Source organism: Tamandua tetradactyla, chromosome 6 (genome assembly GCF_023851605.1).
Source record: "Tamandua tetradactyla isolate mTamTet1 chromosome 6, mTamTet1.pri, whole genome shotgun sequence".
Classification (NCBI taxonomy): domain Eukaryota; kingdom Metazoa; phylum Chordata; class Mammalia; order Pilosa; family Myrmecophagidae; genus Tamandua; species Tamandua tetradactyla.
This window is the reverse complement of record NC_135332.1, coordinates 36,670,399-36,681,905: the sequence shown is the minus strand read 5'-3', so window position 1 is coordinate 36,681,905 and position 11,507 is coordinate 36,670,399. Positions and strand designations below refer to the sequence as shown.

Below are 11,507 nucleotides of genomic sequence, written 5' to 3'. Positions count from 1 at the left end.
CATGCATTTTCATTGGGAAATGTAAGTCACGTCCAAAAAAAATAGAATTACACTTTTGCTCCATCTCAGCCTCCTATTGAGAAAAGAAAACACAGATGATTTTCCATTTCAAGTTCAAATGCAGAATGGATTGCTTCTTGTTTTGCTTGACTGGAGTAGTTAATGAGGGTTCAGAGACTGGCAGCCCGCCAGTCATAAAACAGTTGCGAACATGTTCTTATATGAACCCAGAAAAAAAAATTTGAAAAGAGAGAAGGAAAAGGAGAATGGTCAGAAAAAATTGTAAGTTTGGTGAAGGCTTGACCATGATTGGTATTTCGGGTCCCAGCACATGTTGCCTGTCTGAATAGAGTGGCTAGTCCAGAGAAAGAGGTGGTATTTGGAGGCAGGATTTGTGTTGCTACAGTCCTCTGCAATGAGATTCTATAATAAAAGTGCTTGCATCAGAGGAAGGCTGACAACTCATTTTAGCACATTCACAGTTCTAACTTGATCATGGCAGGAAGCTTTTCTGTTACGGGGAGAACAAGTTGCGTCACTGGGAACATTTGACTCCAGGATCTAGTGTCAATCACTTTGCCTAAGGTCATTAAAAAATACTAGGGTGTCCCCTTACAACATAAAGGCTTTGCCTGAGTGACAATTTAGAGGAAACACATAGCATGATAAATAATTGAACAGGTGGATTAAAGAAATGTTCTTTCCTATGCAAAACAAGAGAAGTGAGTGACAGCTGTAAATCCGGGCAATCTGGCCCATCTTCCCGCACAGCCCAGGGTTCTAACCAGTTGTATTGCATAGTTTCTTTACTTTGCCTTTCTTGGTGGTTCAAGAGGTTTCTTTGGTCTCATGGGTTCCCACAAGCTTTAGGACAAGTTCCTGGGAGTGGCTTTCAAGGGCTGCCTCCCAGTAACTGGTGATGCAGGGTATTGCCCACTGAGCACGATGTTGCTCTGGATGTGGTTTGTGCAGGATGAGCTGGGTCATGGATCCAATGACAAGTCAGTCTGCTAATCTGATTTAAGAAAAGCTCTGTTTGACTTGCTAGTGCCAGGACACCTGTAGCACAACTTGTGTTTTATCTTTTCATGTAGGGTCTGGCATTTGTGTTTGATTTTGTTCTCCTCCATGACCAACAATATAGTTTAAGTCTCCAAAAAGCAGACAAAGATTACCTGATTTACTATGTCATTCGTAGCAGTCCAGATTGGTCTAATTTATTGATGTCCTGGGGAAATACTTAATGCCAGAGAGTTCATGTTTACCCTGAATTTGGTAATTGTGTACCAAAAAAAAAAAATGTTTTAAAAGAGGGAAACAGGAACAGAGGGAAAGAAGAAAGAAAAAAGGGAGGAAAAGAACAAACACGGCAACTTTTGCAAATAAGCCTCCATCCTCATTTCTATTTGCAGCTCAGAAGTGGAATTTGAAGGCACCAGTGAAATAAAACCTTCAAGCTTCAAACTCCAGCTACCCCAGCGTATATTTAAAGGGTTACGAAAGGAGTCTGAGCGTTCAGGCTTGGCAAGCCCCAAGATTCCTAGGCCACGCTGTGGCTAGAACTTGTGACTCACCAGCAGACAGGCCCCCTATTTAGCCAAGCTAGGTTAAGGAAAGATGAGGACACAAGTTGAGATTAAAAGGAAAGAAGAGGGAGCAGATGGCCTGGCTAAGAGAGTTTTATAATCTAAACCAGAAAAGTTAACCACACCAGAATTGTTTGGAGGCAGAGTATGAAAACAAACTAGATTTTAATAATTATTATGGAAAATGTCTAACATGTTTAAATAAGAGAATTCTGTAATGAACCCCCATATACCCATTACTCAGCTTCAACAATTACCAGCTCAGGGCCACCCTTGGTTCATTTGTAGCTTCCCCTCAGCTCCTACTTACCATCAGGTTATTTGGCGGTAAATCCCAGACATTATATCATGCAATAGATGATTTAAAAGGCAAAAGAAGGGACACGGTTATGACTGGGAAGTAAATTAGTCAGTGAACCTAGATGCTGTAGAAGGCTAATTAGAAGAACTCATTTTAGGTAGATATTTCAAGCAACGTTTAAACAAACTTTTCCTGAATAGTCATAGACATTAAAAATTAGTTTCATGTTTTGTAAAATTTTTCTTGGTGCTGATGGCTTGACAGTAGGTTATCCACAGATAAACAGCAGACCTATAGTATTGCAGGAGATGGGTCTTTGGAGACACAAGGGTGGAGTGAGAGGGTGTAATTGAGAAGGGTGCTGACCCTAGGAAAAGATGCAAAATGTAGTGTGAGATTACAGGGGGACAGAGGAGCTTGGAGATCAGAGAGCCTCTGCCGGTTACTATGTGGTCTGCAGCCAAGGCAGCTCTTTGATCTTCAGACTTCAGGCCATATTATTAATCTCCCCAGAGGGCTGCCCTTTCCCTCCTCACACACCCAATCCAATCCGGAATCATGAAAGGGCAAGGAAGGTGGTGGTGAGCATCAGAATATGCTAACTTCCCCAGACTACTCTGTCTCCTTTCTCATCCATGTAAAATAGAGATGTGGGAGTAAGACATTCAAAGCACAGTTGTAGTCCTTTTCCAATGTGTTTAGTATATGCAAATACAGATTGAACAAAGACATAAATGGTGATGTTGCTTAAGGAGCTTTAAAAAAAAATGTGTAATGATTAATCAGAAGAGTTGATCCTTTCATGCATTTAACTTCCCCCAGTGTATTTAATTATGTTTTGATAAATGAAAACTGTGATGGATGTTTCAGAATTGCATACATTCAATTCAAAGCTATTTTTAAAATTCAAAGATACTTTAAAGCTTCTACTATATACAAAGCACTGTTGTAAATGCTGGGGAAAATAAAATTAAGTAAGAAATGGTTATTGGGCTCAAGGAGTTTGCAACATTGTAGGAGCTTTAAGGCAAGCATATGCATGGCCATGATAGCACAATTTAAAAAAAAGGAAAAGAAATAAATTTGCATGATGTAAAAAGTTATCTGCAGAACATGGCGAAGATGCAAAGGAGGAAAACGTCTCTTGTGGAAGGGATGGCGGGGTAAATCCTGAAAGACTTCTCTGAAGAAGTGATATTTGACACAGGCCTCAAAGATGGGGCAGGATTCGACAGGTGAAATTGCGACTGAGGGAAAGGAAGCATTTCAGGAAGAAAGGAAAACTAAAGAAAGAGAAAATATGTGAACAAGCAGGACATGTTCAGGGAAATGCAAGCAGTGCAGCTCCGTGGGAGCTGTAGGTTACCTTTAGGGAAGAACAGAAGAGGACTTAAAAGGCAAATTGATTGCATCAAGGGGTAAAATGCACAAGCTCTGGAACCAGATTGCCTAATCCAGAGCTGAGTGACCTTGGACAAGTTCCTGAGATCTTATCCTTCAAGGTCTTTCTCTGTAATATCAGGATATGAACAGTGCCCATCTCCTAAGATTGTGGGGAGGCACAGATGATATAATGCGCAGAAAACTTTTAGCTTTAGTGCATTAGAAGGGCACCTTAAATTGAATATTGTTGCTTCGTTACCTGATCAGTGGAGCATAATGAGGTTTCCCTGGATTGTACAGGAGAAGCAAGGCCATTGAAGTTCACAGTTGTTGAGGTAGGGATAGAGTGCAGCTACTCCATCAACCTACGCTGAGGTGAGATGATCCCAGACAGTTTTGAAGCTTGGAACTTCTCAGGATAAGGAAGGAATTCTTCTGAGAGCCTGTATTTCTGTTGCTGAAAATGGAGCAGAGCTGCAACTGGATAGAAACCATTTTTACAGTGCCAGGGAGGTACAGGCAGTAGCAGCGTTTCTCTGTTGTCCTCCGTGGGACAGCCACATGCCGCACATGTGGGTTAACAGCTGGAGAGGGACCCAAGTTCTAGGAGCTATGGTGGGAACCTTTCCATTTTCATTTGCAGTGAGATCCAGCCAGCCCTGTCTTCATTGCCCACCCCAGCACCAGGGCCAAGGGCGCTTTCCATTTGACAAAGTCTCCAATGTGGAAAGAAGAAGGGGTGTGGGGACTGTGTGAGGTGTGGTGTGTCCTGACAGCAAGAGGATGCATGGGTCACCTCTCCGCTCCCTCCTGCTCCCAGGGTTATAAGATCTCTTCCTTTTGGAAGGGGTGGAGTGGGAGCTGATGCCAATGAATGGGTCACAACTGGGTGTCTCTCCCTTCCTGAAAGGCCTGGCAACATGTCTCCTAACCATTGTGATTACAAAGAAAGCATTCACAAGGATGATTATCTAATCGGGGAATTAGCGTTGGTTCATGGGACAAGCATTAAGGGGCTCTTAAAAAATCTAATAGGAAAAAAGGCCGAAGTCAGGAAATAGCACTGGTAACTGTACCCAGATGATTATTATGCACAAGCACTATTAAGAATCGGGGCAATTATTTGTAAACAATCATCAAATAAAATTTGCAGATACCTACATTGGACATCTTCCTCATAAACAAAATATATTGCCAACTTCTACTACTTGATTTCTGGCTTCAAATCACTGTACTGCTTAGTGTGTTTTCTCAAATTGTAGTCTGGGGTCCATCTGATTCCTAATTACCTGGGGCACTTGTTCAGTGCCACCTAAGTTCTACAGCCTCAGAATCTCGCTTCAACTATAGAGAGAGAAAATATGAACATAGAGAGAAAATATGAATTGCTATGTGCCAGTCACCCAACTTTAATAATTATCAGCTCATGGCCAATCTTATTTGATTAATACTTCACCCAGACACTTTTGGAGCATATCCCAGATACCTTATCATTTCAGTATATATGTCTGATAAAGACTAAAAAAAAGCCTAATTAAAAATTAACGGTATTATCCTTATATCATATATCCAGTCAATGTTCAAATTCCCCATGTTATCTCACAAGTTTTTGAATCAGAAATCAAATAACTTCCCCACCATGCAGTTTATTGCTCTATCTCTTGTATCTTTTATTTCCCCTTCAAAACTCTTTTTTTGTTTGTTTCTTATTTGTTGAAAAAACTGGATTCTTTTTCTTGTAGAGTTTCTTACAGTCTGTATTCTGCTGATTATATCATTGTGGTATCATTTTTCACACTGTTTTGACCTCTGTATTTCCTTTAAATTTATCATGTAAAGGTAAAGACTTGATCAGATTCAGATCTGAAATGTTTGGCAAGAATACTTAATAGGTGGCAGGTAATATCAAGTACTTCCTTATGAGGGTACTAAACATTTGATTGTGTCTTTGTAATATTAGTAGCTATTAATGATCATTGCTCAGTTCTATTAATTCATTGGGAATTATGATTTCATTTTTTTTAAACAATCCACTGAATTTTGCACACATGAAAATTCTGGAATCCTGCTCTATTCCTTCGCCCATGCTGCTAGTAGTTAACCTACAAAAAAGGGAATATGCCATTGCCCTGAAATAATCTCCTCTAATAACATCAGAATGAAGCTAATGCAGTGTGCAAAGAATATATTAACATTTTATTTATTGCTACTTTTCTCCTTAAATATGGAAGCTTAATATAAGTAATATTTCATCTATGGATCTACCATAGTATTGCATAAAATTTATGTTTGTATACATATAATTGGGGGTGGGGGGACTCAAAAAACTTTTGTTGGTGGGTTGGATGGTCAAAAGGTTTGGGAACTGTGGCCTAGGGGATAGAGTCCACATTGCTGAACTTGGCAGTTAGGAATCCACTTATAGTTAGGAATCCACTTCTCCAGCTTTTTTTCCCACTACTCTCTTCCCCTTCACCTCGTATGTTATTGTCACCCTGAATTTCAGCCACTCTTCAGTATTGTCATGCTCTTTCACTCCTCCTTGTCATTGCTCGCTCTTACCTGTGCCTCTACTGCCCTTCCTTCAGTTCAGCACCTGACAGTCTTCCTCTCTGCTGAAGCTTACAGAGGTAAGAACCTTTCCCTCCATCCCCTGATGAACATCACACATACCTCCATCCTGGTTCTTATCTCATTAGAATGTAATTGTTCTTTGCATGTTTGTCTTCCACTAAGCATAACATCTTCGTGGGTAGAGAGGCTGTGCCTTTTTTGACTCTGTATATGCCTTGCCCTGGACCTGGCTCATAGGCTATACTCAGAAAATGTTAGGATGATCTGGAAAGGTGAAATTTGAGCTGGATATGGAAAAGCAGAGACAAATAAGAATGGCATTAAGCAATGTATGAGCATAACGAAAAGACAATGGTGAAAACAATGAGGCATATTTGGGGATATGTAGGTTAGGATTCTTGAGCTTAAAAACAGATAAAACCATCCCTGGCTATAGGAAGGAAAATAGAAATGTGTTGCAATAATGTGAGCAGCTTACCAAGCCATCAGAAAGCTAGAGGACCAGGTTTAGAAAAAGATAGGAATCAGGAATACCCCAAAGGCCCCAAAGCAGGAAGCACAACAGTCTTTTAGTAAAAAAATTCTAGCAGGATGCTGCTACCACTGCAGTAGGACTCATTCCAGCCCTCTGCCACAGCTGTAAATGAATTCCAATTGCCTGTTTGCTTTTGCATCACACAGTATTCAAAGTCCGTATGGGAGCATCTGCTTGGCTAAACCTACGTTATAGTTCATACCGTGGAAGAAACGAAGGGGAGATGGAGAATTTGTCTCTACTTCCCATCAAGAGTGAACGTAATGGGGTGTTTCTCCCAAGACCGTGTAGCTGGATGCATGGACAGTCAAAAAAGTATAGTTGAACAGTAAGTAAATCAGATTGACACAGAGCAAATGCTTTATGTTTGTGGTCAGAGATAAGTCTAGAAAGATAGGTAGGAACCAGGTTGTAGAGTTACTTACATAATTTCCAGGCAAAATAATTTGGTATTTATGCTGTAGACAGTGTGGAGCTATTGAGGTTTATCTGTAGAGAAGTAGCATTATTGAAGAGGTATTTTTGGATAATTAAGGTGATCCTCGTTTTGAAGGTTGGGTGGCCTAAAAGATACTGCAGAAAGAGAGATCAGTTAAGGAGTATCTGTAGTAGCTGAGATTCCAGAGATCGACCAGAAATCTGCAGCCTAAAAAAGTTGAGTTGGATCCTCAGGTATCAAGATAAAAGCAGATCCTAAATCTCAATCAGAAGCCAAGCATTTTAGGCCAAAAAGGGGAATAAAAGGGGAGTGGGGCAGCAGGTTTAGAAAGTCTCCCAGGAATTTCACCAAATGGGTTTTTGTTTTCTGTACTTGTTTATCTTGTCTGGACACTAATACTTCTGGTCTTAGCTCAAGATATTTTGAAAGACCCTCTTTGTTCCTGCCAAACAGATTGGAGAAAAATGCTATTAATGATAGGCTGATGGTATTAACAAAAATATGGGGAAGATGTGAAAGACAGATTTGATGGAAAATGGTGAGTTTCATTCTAGTTATGTTGAGTTTGAGGTCTAAAAAGACTTAGAGGTAAAGATGTCTGGCAATAAGTTGGAAATGTAAGCCCGTAGCTCAAGAAAGAGTTGGAGATTTTGGGGAAGTTGTCTGAAAAATTAAGTTACTAAATACCTACTATGAGCCAAGCACTTTCGCATACTTGCTCTCATTTAGCCCTCAGCGTCAACCCTTCATCAAGCTGATAAAATTTCCCCCATTTTATAGGTGAGGAGCCTAAAGCTCAGAGACAGTCTCTTTCTTGAAGTTCATTATCACTATGTAGTGAAATTAATACTCAAACCAAAATATAAAATGTAGAGTCCGTACAAATTTTAAATCATATTTATAGCTGAATTTGGAAGCTGATGGTCAGTATAGATAGGTGGAGGGATGAGAGAAAATAACTTCAAAAGAAAATGTCAAGAGAAAATATTAAAAATAAGCCACGGCCATACAGATATTAAGGAGACTGGCTAGTATTCATAAGAAAAGAGAAGACATGGGTTAGGGCAAAACATTATTTACCATCTCAGAATCCAGAGGATTCTTAAACTTCTGTTTACTTTAGTTCTGCCTAGATGGTGGAATTTTACTGCACAGATTCACAAAAAGAAAGACTACAATGATTTTTACACTTAATCCTTCAGAAGGTAAAATTAATAAAAAAAGGAAAAAGAAATTCTGAAATAGAACAATAGAATGGAGAGAGTATATATGTATTTTAATCACTAGGGGAGGCATAATTCGGATTTTTTTTATTTGAGCATACCCAGATCAACATTTCACCAAAATACTTATCAGGTACAATGGCTATCTCTTCCTCATCACCTCTACTGGACTTAACCCCTTTACTGCATCCTCCTCATCATCTATACTGGACTTACCCCCTTTACTGCATCCTCACAAGTCATTAAAGATTTTCTAGTAGCCAAATCTAGTGGTCTCATTACTCCATCTCTTCTCCAATGTCTTTCTGGCAGCAGTAATGAATGAAAATATTACATGTATTTGGGAGGGTATACCTCGTAGGGCTTTGATACTGATTATTTGTGGAGGGTAAGGAAGAAGAAGGTAAGGAAGGGCTTGGAAACTAGATGGATGGGAGGGCCATTCATAAAAATAGGGAGTACAATAAGGAAAGCAAGTTGAGGGAGACGGGGAGGACAGGATGGACAAATAACTTCAACTGGAAAGAATTGTGTCCTATGTGTATATATCATCTTCTTGTGTAAATTAGAAGTTCCTTGAGAGTAGCAGTGTGATGGAAATTTTTCTTTTTCTTTTGTAATTCCTCTTGTATCCAAATATACAACTTTTTTTAAACGTGATCTCCCTCTGGTGTCTTTTTGGAAAAGATATTTACTCCCACCAAGAATGCCTGAACTACCATTCTTCTTTTGAAAAAATGCTATTACTGTAACAAGAATTCAATCAATAAAGAAAAAAAGGAAAAAGACCTAATTCCAAAAACACCATTCGCAGAAGCCTTTTAAAGGGCTGTATTGCAATTTGCCTAAAGGATTATTATAATAAAGGGGGATTAAAAAGTGGAAGAAACCAACTTTACCCAAAATTGAATATGACTATTTTTATTGAACAAAGCAAGAAACCAAAATATTTTAAAACCATCACAGGAAACCCCCCCTCGTGAGCGTAATCTCTACTTCTAGCTCATCTGATTTTCCTATCCCAGGATTGGCATTTGCTTTCTGAGAGTGCTACTTTTGACCTTTTTACTTTTCACAAATAAGACTTTTTTGGGGGTCACTTTTAAACAGATTATTGGACTGGTGGCTCATATCCATCAGCTCATTCCACTTTAGCACCTGTCTCATCTCCAGTTGCTTTTCCAGAACCATTACCTTCACCATGAAGCTCAATGAATTTTCCCAATTCAAACTTGAGCTACTTCAGCATTTTTACTTTTCTAATAAGCACCTCATGGAGTGGATAGATAGATTTGCAAGCCTTTTCAATGTCTTTATTAGTGCTGTCTGAAATCAATACATTGACCACTTCTTGGAATCACTTGTCTGCACCGATTGGGTCATAAGTTCTGTCTTCTTCCAATTTGGCAAATCTGTTGGTGCTAAGCATAAGAGGTCTTCTGAATCTGATAGTTGTGTTTTTTGGTAAAACCAACACAGAACAGACTAAGCAAATAACCATTGGTACTTGTGATATCTACATGAGCTTCAATCATGGTCTGCCATTTTTGACCATGTAACACATATTTTGTACTTTTCATTGTGAAAAAAAATGACATATATATACAAAAAAAGCAATAACTTTCAAAGCATACCACAGCATTTAGTTGTAGAACAGATTTCAAAGCACACCACAACAATAAGTTGTAGGTCGGATTTCAGAGTTCGGTATGGGTTACAATTCCACAATTTCAGGTTTTTACTTCCAGCTGCTCCAAGATACTGGGGACTAAAAGAAATATCAATATAATTATTCAGCAGTCATACTAATTTGTTAAATCCTATCCTCTGTTGTAACTCCACCTTATTCTTTGTTCTTTCTCCCAGTCTTTAGGAATATTTGGGCCATGCCAATTGTAACTCCTTCATGCTAGAAAGAGCTGTCAATAACATGGGATAAGGGGATGGAACTAGTTGATGTTCTGGAGGGGTGGGGCCCTCTGGATTTATCTGACCTAGGGGCTGGGCCCTCCAGATTTATCTGACCTAGGAACCTATCTGGAGGTTGTTAAATTTTCTGGAAAGTAATCATAGTGCATGGAACCTTTGTAGAATCTCAGATAAAGCCCTAGGTGTTCTTTAGGGTTGGCAGGAATGGTTTTGGTTGGGGTTTGGCAATTGGAACACATTTTGTCACAGGTAAGATCCATGCCATGGAAGTTGGTTAAGCAGTGCTTGCCCTGCACATCATCAGTAATTAGCTTGAATTTTCTAAATGCATCTTCATTCTGCAGATCAGCAAGAGTCACTTCAAAAGCACGACCCTTAAGGCCATCAGATGCAATTTTGGTTCCTGGAGTCCTTGTAACTAGTGTTTTCCCAATATTTCTTATATTAAACATTGCTGGTGCTTTCACATCATACCTGTCTTTCTTAGAAAATGGATCAGCCTACTTTTTTCTTGGCTCCTTTTTTTACCACATTTTGTGAGGTACTTGTTCTTGCCAACACCATAGTGCTGCCCAGAGAGCCAAAAACTGCGTTTAACTTTTGTATTCAAACTTTGCATTGCCATTAGCCTCCCTTTTTAGGGATCCTCCATCCTTCCACTCCCCACCCCCCAGGGATAAGATCCATTCCCATATCTATTCCAACCACAGCATATCCTCTAAAGCACAAGAACCTACAGCAATGACTTAAAGTCTGATTTATTTACCTTAGAATAATATTTGGTTCAAGGTAAGGGAGAGAGAAAGGGACATGAGAGAGATTTGAAAAGACAGTCTAAGGGTGGACTGTAATATTCCAATAAGATAAAAATCCTAGGGTGGACTTTGGTACTCAAAGTGTAATCCTTTTGATAAATCCTTACCAGTGTGACATCCACATATGTTTGTTTCCTCCCAGTTTCCAAGAAAATAAATATAGTTTCAAAAGTATACATATGTGTATGCACATATGATCCTCTCCTCTTGAGAGTAAATATTAATATTCAGAAATGACACAGTCTAGAGCCTTATTAAGTGAAACATTTTCCTGTAACTGTACCTTCAAAGACCCTATCACAAAGGAAGGGTATTTTATATATACTGATCCGAGTCAATCCCCTTTGTTCACCCTTCTTCTTAACCTTGTATAGTAGGGTTCAGTAGCCTCGAATCCAAATAACCTCTCCCTCCCCATCTTATGGGCAAGGTGGAAGTGGTTTGGGGTACGGCTGATTGGCTCTTTTGGTTCGCTTCTTTGCACTGAAGCTACGGCATTTAACCATGGAAGCAACACTATAAGTTACTTCAGTAGTGGCTAGGACCCTGGAATGTATACTCCTATCCAAAAACAATTTCCCTCTGGATCTTTAGAACATCTGTGTGAAGTCAGATGCTGGTTCACCCAGCTGCCATGCTGATCCTTTGGGAACTTTCTAAGGATTTCAGCCTGTTCTGTAGGATCCTAAACTCACAGTAGGAGGAAGTGGGGATTATTTAGA

At 39.5% G+C, this 11,507-nt stretch overlaps 1 pseudogene; it reads right to left on the bottom strand.

The window, feature by feature from the left end:
* Positions 1–5,523: 5,523 nt before the first annotated feature.
* On the bottom strand, positions 5,524–10,664 carry LOC143687665 (small ribosomal subunit protein eS1-like; annotated as a pseudogene).
* Between the last annotated feature and the right edge of the window lie 843 nt (positions 10,665–11,507).